Source organism: Hyaena hyaena, unplaced genomic scaffold, assembly GCF_003009895.1.
Source record: "Hyaena hyaena isolate Hyena2069 unplaced genomic scaffold, ASM300989v1 scaffold_217, whole genome shotgun sequence".
In the NCBI taxonomy this organism is placed as follows: Eukaryota; Metazoa; Chordata; class Mammalia; order Carnivora; family Hyaenidae; genus Hyaena; species Hyaena hyaena.
Window position 1 is genome coordinate 1759822 of NW_024080849.1, and position 8026 is coordinate 1767847.

Below are 8026 nucleotides of genomic sequence, written 5' to 3' on the forward strand. Positions count from 1 at the left end.
GTATCTGCACTGGGGTCCAGTCCCTAACACATAACTGCCCCTCAACAGTGTTGATTATTTGATTGCACTAAACATGAAAGTGACATTCTCATATATGAGATATTTGGAGACACGTAAGATCACTTTATAAATTATAAGTTTAATTTCACACATGCACCTCTGATCTTTCAAATTACTCTCATCTTTTATAGAAAGGCCTGATATAAAAGAATATAGCATAGTACCTGGCACATGGTAGGATCTCAATAAATATTTGTTTTCATACTCCATTTTCTTTGCTGGGGAGGGGACCCCTTCTTTTAAAGGATGCGAGTCGTCATCCTGGTCTTATCTTACAGGTAAGATCTTTCATTGGGTTGGTCTTCATGGTTCCATCAAAATGCTAGTCTCCTTTTCTGTCATACCAGAAATAGCAACCGAGAGAGTTTGAACTTGATCTTTGTCTAGGTTCAGAGGTAGAAGATCCCAAAGTCGAATGCCTACATGAGTTGGGCAGTTAATAAAATAAATCAGGATAGAGTAGAAAAATGGAGAGGGGTGGGGCCCATGATGGACTCAAGAATAGTGAGTCCTATATAGTGAGGACGTGTGTGTGTGTGTGTGTGTGTGTTTAAATAACACTGTACTATCAAATACTGGACAATATAAAACCCATCCCTGCATGCTTACAGCATCACTGCAGTCCCCTAAAACAACTCCTTGACATCTTCTCTGGCCCTTACGTAGGTAGTGCTCTCTGCTTGCATATTCCTCCCTATCTCCTCCCCACTTCACTATGCCAACTCATGCAGACCTTCTCTGGTTCCCCAGGCTGAGTAGGGAACCATATGTGGTGCTTCTGGACCAATTGCTGGTTTACTTATATCTGTCACCTGCTGCTCTGTATGCTCCTTGAAGGCAAAGTACGTGGCGTAGAGTAGGTACTCAAAAAAACATCTGCAGAATGAATGAATGCATGCCTGAATAAATAAATGAATACGTGAGGGTGCCCCTTTCCTCATTCTTCAGTGTAATCCCGTCCTACCCACAGGCATAAGATAACGTGAGAAAAGTAAAAGGTAAATAATGAATAAATGCTCTTTGGTTCACTTGGGAACACAATGAACAAAAGTAGAAAGGGAATCAGATAATGACCCATTTATTTATTTATTTAGTTTATTTATTTTGAGTGAGAGAAAGAGAGAGAAAGCGGGGAAGGGCAGAGAGAGAGGGAGAGAGAATCTCAAGCAGGCTCTGCACCATCAGCACAGACCCCAATGTGGGGTTCAGACTCAAACTGTGAGATCATGACCTGAGCCAAAACCAAGAGTTAAGCATTTAACCGACCGAGCCACCCAGGTGCCCCAGGCAACGACCTTACAAACTGAGGGTGAAAGGGGGAGTGGGGGAGAGGGGAAAATGGATGATGGTTGAGGAGGGCACTTGTTGGGATGAGCCCTGGATGTTGTATGGAAGCCAATTTGACAGTAAATTGTATTAAATAAAAATAAAAACCATTTTATCAAGGTAAGTACAATGCATCAAATTTATAGTTTGTCATGACATTGAAAAGGAAGAAAAATTTTAAAGAATTTGATCTGATAAAATAAGCACCTTCACCAATAAAGAAAAGATAGAGAGTTGAAAAAATAAATAAAAGCTGACTTCAACTCAGCAAGGCCAGAGCAGGAGGATAAGATATGTTTGCACCTGAAGGAAGCTGCTCTTCACAGCCTCAAGCTGTCAAGACCTGCTGGAAAGCTGCCCAATCATTTGTTGTGTGTGGATCTCAGAATCCAAACACCCATGCATCTTTGTAAAAGTCATGGCCCCATCTGGCCATGTCAATGAAGAGTACGTTATTTCTTAGCTGCAATTATTATCCGAATACATCCAGAAAGAGAAAAAGTCCTCCAACATCAGCCTGAAGGGTGACAACATACCTCTGCTTTCCACCAACCAATGACTCTACCATGTGTATCACCTAGGATCAAGAGAAATAATGAGGGGCTCCTGGGCAGCTCAGTCAGCTAAGCATCCGACTCTTGCTTTCAGCTCAGGTCATGATCTCGCAGGTTTGTGGGTTTGAGCCTCTCATTGGGCTTTGTGCTGACAAGTGTGGAGCCTGCTTGGGAGTCTGTCACTTCCTCCCTCCCTCTGCACCTCCTCCACTTGTTCTCTCTCTCTCACACACACTCAAATAACTAAAGAACCTCAAAAAAAAGAGAAATAATTAGTGTTGTCAACACCAGATTTCCATGAAGCAAAGATGACCTATTTTAGTTACACACTAGTGTGTATTAAATGATCCCAGTTGGGCTAGGAGAAAGGAAAGGAGTCTATCTAGAACTGTTTCCGTCCATCTGTGTCCATCCATCTACATATCTGTGCACTGGAATGTCATTCCGGATTTTCCTCATTCAAAGGGCCCATGCTGAAAGGCAACCCAGAAACTTCTTTCTAACAGAGACCAGTTGTTGATGTAATGAAATTCCTGCTGTGGCAGAGATGACGCTTTATTTTCAAATTAAATAGTAAAAAGTGTTTCCATTTTTGGATCTCCCTACCTGGTAAGCAGAGTTGCAGTTTCACTTGAAACTTTTCCTTAAGTCAGGGTACAACTCCCTTCCCTCTGCTCTGGGTCATGGGAGGCTGGCATATTTTTCAGCTGACACCACGAGGAACATGCTGAGAGTGAGGAAAGAATTTAAGAAAGAAGACATTTGGTTTTTATTAAGTGGTTACACCGGGAAATTAACTGGTAATTTTGTCGATCTGTTTGGCTCAGTGTCCATGATGTCCGACATCAGAGGTGGCAGGAAATAGTTAATAGGGAGGAATCGATGGCTCCTGAACACACAATGGACTGCCTTTCCCCCAGCCACCCTCTATTGCTCATGACACATGACAATATTCCTGGGTTTTTGTTGTGGTGGTTGTGGTTGTTTTTTAGCTGAAAGAGACCCAGAGGGAAGATATATAGACACAGAGATGAATGGAACAAAACAGAAACTCCAGAGATAGATTTATATAAATACAGCCATTTGATCCTTGACAGAAAGCATAAACACCATTCAGTGGAGGAAAGATAATTCTTTTCAACTAATGGATATTGAAACAAGAAGTCATCCGTAAGGAAAGAAAGAAACCTTAATAAAAAGCTCACGCCTTGCATAAAGAAAGATTAACCCAAAATAGATCATATGTCAAAATGATAAACATAAAATAATAAAGGATTTAGAAGAAACATAGGATGAATCATTGCGACAAGGAGTTAAGCAAAGAGATCTTAGAAATGACACTAAATAGCTGATCCATAAAAAAAATAAACTAGCCTTCATCAAATTTAAAAACTTTTGTTCTTCTAAAGATAAGAGAATGAAGAGACAAGCTGTGGTTCAGGTGAATATATCTGAAAACTACCTATCCCACAGTGGACTTATGTAAGAATATACAAAGGGTTCTCAAACTCAATAGTAAGAATGCAAATAACACAATTAAAAAATGGGAAAGGGACTAGAACATACGCTTCACCAAAGAGCATATAAAGATGACAAATAAGCACATGAAAAGACAACCAATATCATCAACTATCGGAAGTATACAAATTAAAATACATTAAGATACCATTACTCACATACATATTTGGATGACTAAAAAAGGACTGACAATACCAAGTGCTGACAAGTACACAGGGCAACTACAACTCCATACATTTCTGATGGAATGGGCAATGGTACAGTTAGCCTGGAAAATGATCTGGTAATTTCTCACACAGTAAAATATCATTTTGACCCCCAACAATCCCACTGTTAGGTTTATAGCCTAGGGAAATGAAAACTTGGTGTTTATACAAAAACTTGTACATGGACATTTATAGCAATTTTATTTGTGATAGTCAAAAGCTGGATACCACCCCAAAGCTCTTCAACAGGTGACTGGACAAGTACGGTGTGGCACCTCCACACCGTAGACCACTACGTAGACCATGTAGAAAGGAACAAACTATTGATACACATGATGCAGATGAATCTTAAAGACACAACGCCGAGTGAGGGAACCCAATACCAAAAGGTGACATACCGTAGGATTGCATTTATTTGGCACTCCCAAAAGTTCTCGAAAAGAGATCAAGCTATAATGGTGGAGATCAGATCAATGGTTGCCAGGGTGTTTGGGGTGAGGTGAGGATGTGACTATAAGCAGATGGCTGAGGGAACTTTGGGGAGGGAGGAATTGTTCCAGATCCCAATGTTGGTGAGGTGTTTAGGAATCCATATATGTGTTAAAATTCATAGAACTTTTCACCACAAGAGTGTTACACAGATAATTTTTAAAAAAAATTTTTAAGAGTGTGTGCATGTAAGAGAGCAGGGGAGGGGCAGAGAGCGAGCGAGAGAGAGAATCCCAAGCAGGCTCCACACCGTCAGCACAGAACTAGATGTGGGGCTCGATCTCACAAACTGTGAGGTCATGACCTGAGCCCAAACCAAGAGTCAGACACTCAATGACTGAGCTGCCCAGGCTCCCCACCATGGATAATTTTAAAATAAAGAACCCAATGATATTGATTGTAATGAAGATAAAATCAAGTTACCAGATTCCTCATAATATATTCTGTGTTATTTTATTGAAAAAAATTAAGTATTTTGTAAAGTAATTGAATAATGACTTAAAAAAAAACCTTTTTGTAACGCAGTTTTTGGTTCACAGAAAAATTGAGAGGAAGGGACAGAAAGTTCCCATGTTTCCGCACCTCCCGCACATGCACAGCCTCCCCCATTACCGACATCTGCCACCAGAGTAGTACATTTGCACAGCTGATGAACATCATTATCACCCAAAGTTCATTATCACCCAAAGAGTGTTGTATCATCAGTGTTGTTGAATCTGATTTGCTGATTTTTTTAATCTTTTGGTTGTCGACTGAGGGTTTTACAACTACTTCAAGTCTACTTTCAAGTAACACAATACCACTTTGTGGGTAGTATGAGTATGTTACAATAATAAAATGATCCTAACTCCTTCCTCCCACCCCATCTGTCCCCCGTGTCATTGCTATCACTCATTTTACTTGTACATAAGAATACATAAGCAGTAATATATATACAATCTGCATAAGCACACATAATTGAACACACCGTTGCTATTATTCTGAACAAACCATTTTCTGTTAACTCAATTAATAAGAAAAATAAAAGTTTTAACAAATATTGTTAAAATGTCTATACTACCCAAAGCAACCTACACATTTAATGTAACCCTTATCAAAATACCAACAGCAGTGCACCTGGGTGGCTCAATCAGTTAAATGTCTGACTTCGGCTCAGGTCATGATCTCATGGTTTGTGAGTCCAAGCCCTGCATTGGGCTCTGTGCTGACAGCTTGGAGCCTGGAGCCTGTTTTAGATTCTGTGCCTCCCTCTCTCTTTGCCCCTCCCCAGCTCTCTTTCTCTCTCAAAAATAAATAAACATTAAAAAAAATATCAACAGCGTTTTTCACAGAACTAGAACAAACAATTTTAAATGTTGTATGGAACCACAAAAGACCCCAAATAGCCAAAATAATCTTGAAAAAGAAAAGCAGAGCTGGAGACATCACAATTCCGGACTTCAAGTTACTCATTACAAAGCTGTAGCCATCAAAAAGTATGGTACTGGCACAAAAACAGATATGTAGATCAACAGAACAGAATAGAAAACCCAGAAGTGAACCCATCATTATATGGCCAATTAATCTTCCACAAAGCAGGAAAGAGCATCTAATGGGAAAAAGAGAGTCTCTTGAACAAATAGTGTTGGAAAAACTGGACAGCGACATGCAAAAGAATAAAACAGGACCAATCTCTTTTACCATACATAAAAACAAACTCAAATGGATTAAAGACCGGAAATTATAGAAGTCCTTAAAGAAAGCGCAGGCAGTAATTTCTCTGACATCAGCCATAGCATTGGTCCCCTGAGGAGGGGAAAGAAAAGTAAAAATAAACTATTGGGGGCATCTGAGTGGCTCAATCAGTTAAGCATTTGACTCTTGATTTGATTTCAGCTCAGGTCTTGATCTCACAGGTTTGTGGGATCAAGCCCCCCATCGGGCTCTACACTGATGGCATGGAGCCTATTTAGAATTCTCTCTCTCTCTTTCCCTCTCCCTCTCTCTGTCCCTCCTCTGTTTGTGCTTGCACTGTCTCTCTCTCTCAAATAGACTTAAAAAAAAAAAAAAAGAACTACTGGGACTACATCAAAAATCTTCTACACAGCAAAGGAAATAATTAATAAAAATAAAAGGCAACCTATGGAATGGGAGAAGATATTTGTGAATGACATATTTGATACAGGGTTAGTATCCAAAAAATATAAAGAACTTGTAAAACTCAATACCCAAAAACAATAGGGTAGAAGACATAAATAGACATGTCTCCAAAGAAGACATCAGGAAAATACAAATCAAAACGAGATATCATTTTACACCTATCAGAATGGGGCTACAATCAACAACAGAAGAAACAAGAGATGTTGGTGAGAATGTGGAGAAAGGGGAGACCTCTTGCACTGTCGCTAGGAATGCAAACTGGTGCAGCCGCTCTGGAAGACAGCAGTGGGGGATCCTCAAAAATTAAAAAGAGAACTACTGTACGATTCAGTAATTGTACTACTAGGCATTTACCTGAAGAATACAAAAATACGAATTCAAAGGGATACAGGCACCCTTACATTTATAGCAGCATTATTTATAATAGCCAAGATACAAAGCTGCCTGAGTGTCTATCGATTGATGAATGGTTAAAGAAGATGTGGTATATATACACAACGGAATATTATTCAACCATGAAAAAGAATGAAATCTTGCCATTTGCAACAACATGGAGCTAGAGAGCATTACGCTGAGCAAAATAAATCAGTCAGAGAAAGACAAATAGCATATGATCTCACTCATATGTGGAATTTAAGAACCAAAACACACGATTGTAGGGGGGAAAACAGAGACAAACCAAGAAACAGACTCTTACCTGTAGAGAACAAACCGATGGTGACCAGAGGCGGCGGGAGAGGGGTAACAGGTGGACGGCGGGTAAGCAGTGCACTTGTGGTGGTGGACACCCAGTGGTGTATGTAGTGTTTGATCACAATATCGTCCACCTGAAATTTCTGCTAAAGGCGGGCCCCCAGTCAGAAAGAACAGATTGCTCGGGTATATTTAAAATGGTTCCTCCTCCCTCCCCCACAGGAAGCGCGAGGGTATTATTTTTTCTGGTAATGACTTCGAGGATCTGGTAGAGAGCCTGGAGGTAATTGTGGAGGCCTCTCCTGACTGGGCGCCCGGAGTTTTTATCCCTGAGTTCTCTGCACTGCGCCCCCAGCAGTGTGCCCACCACCCGACATGGGTCCCTACCCCTCTTGCTGGGCTTCTGCTCTGCTAAGCAGGGAAGCTCTGTACTCACCTGTCTGTATCTCCCATTTGGAGGGCGGTGGTCTGCCCGGGGCATGTTCTATCCTACGAATCCGGGAAGAGTTGTTGATTTTTTTTAGTCTGTTCAGCGTTTTCCTTGTTAGGGTGGTGTGGCGACTTCCAAGCTCCTTACTGGTGGAATCAGAGACCAGATGACCGGCAGTGTTAGTTTTGAACTCTCATTGTTAGATCTCATATACTGATTATCAAAATGCTAGCAATGGCATTAAACTTTACAATGAGATGGCTAACAAGTCAGACTGAAATCATAATTAAGTCTAATATTATGAGTGAAAGATCAAGAGGGTCATTCTGGACATGGATATGTCCTATTACTGCCTTGGACAATGGCCTTTTATAATAATACATTGTAATGACCAGGTGTCCTGGAATTTTTTGAAGAGTATGTAGGAGGAAGGAGAAGGGGGAAGAAAAATACGAAATGAAGTCAACAGTTGTTATTTTGGGAGGGTGGAATGATTATGGGCTATTTTGGTGTGCATTTGGTTTTATACATTTTCTACAATGAGCATACATTATTTATAATCAGAAAAAAAGTGTAAATGCTACAAATGCTATTTAAAATAAAAAATACTC

The 8026-nt window shown here is 40.3% G+C and overlaps 1 protein-coding gene across 4 annotated transcripts in view; it reads right to left on the bottom strand.

Moving 5' to 3' along the window:
* Nucleotides 1-7511, bottom strand: part of MAB21L3 (mab-21 like 3) — a 32189-nt gene extending 24678 nt beyond the window's left edge. The window contains exons 1-3 of one of the 4 annotated variants that reach the window (XM_039242742.1): nucleotides 7422-7511; nucleotides 6990-7128; nucleotides 2547-2667 (exon numbers count right to left, since the gene is read on the bottom strand). The gene's annotated coding sequence lies outside the window, so the exon portion shown is untranslated. Of the gene's footprint in view, nucleotides 1-224; nucleotides 241-2546; nucleotides 2668-6989; nucleotides 7129-7421 lie in introns of those variants that run through there. The other 3 variants (XM_039242746.1, XM_039242738.1, XM_039242735.1) reach the window with 3 other exon arrangements.
* Between the last annotated feature and the right edge of the window lie 515 nt (nucleotides 7512-8026).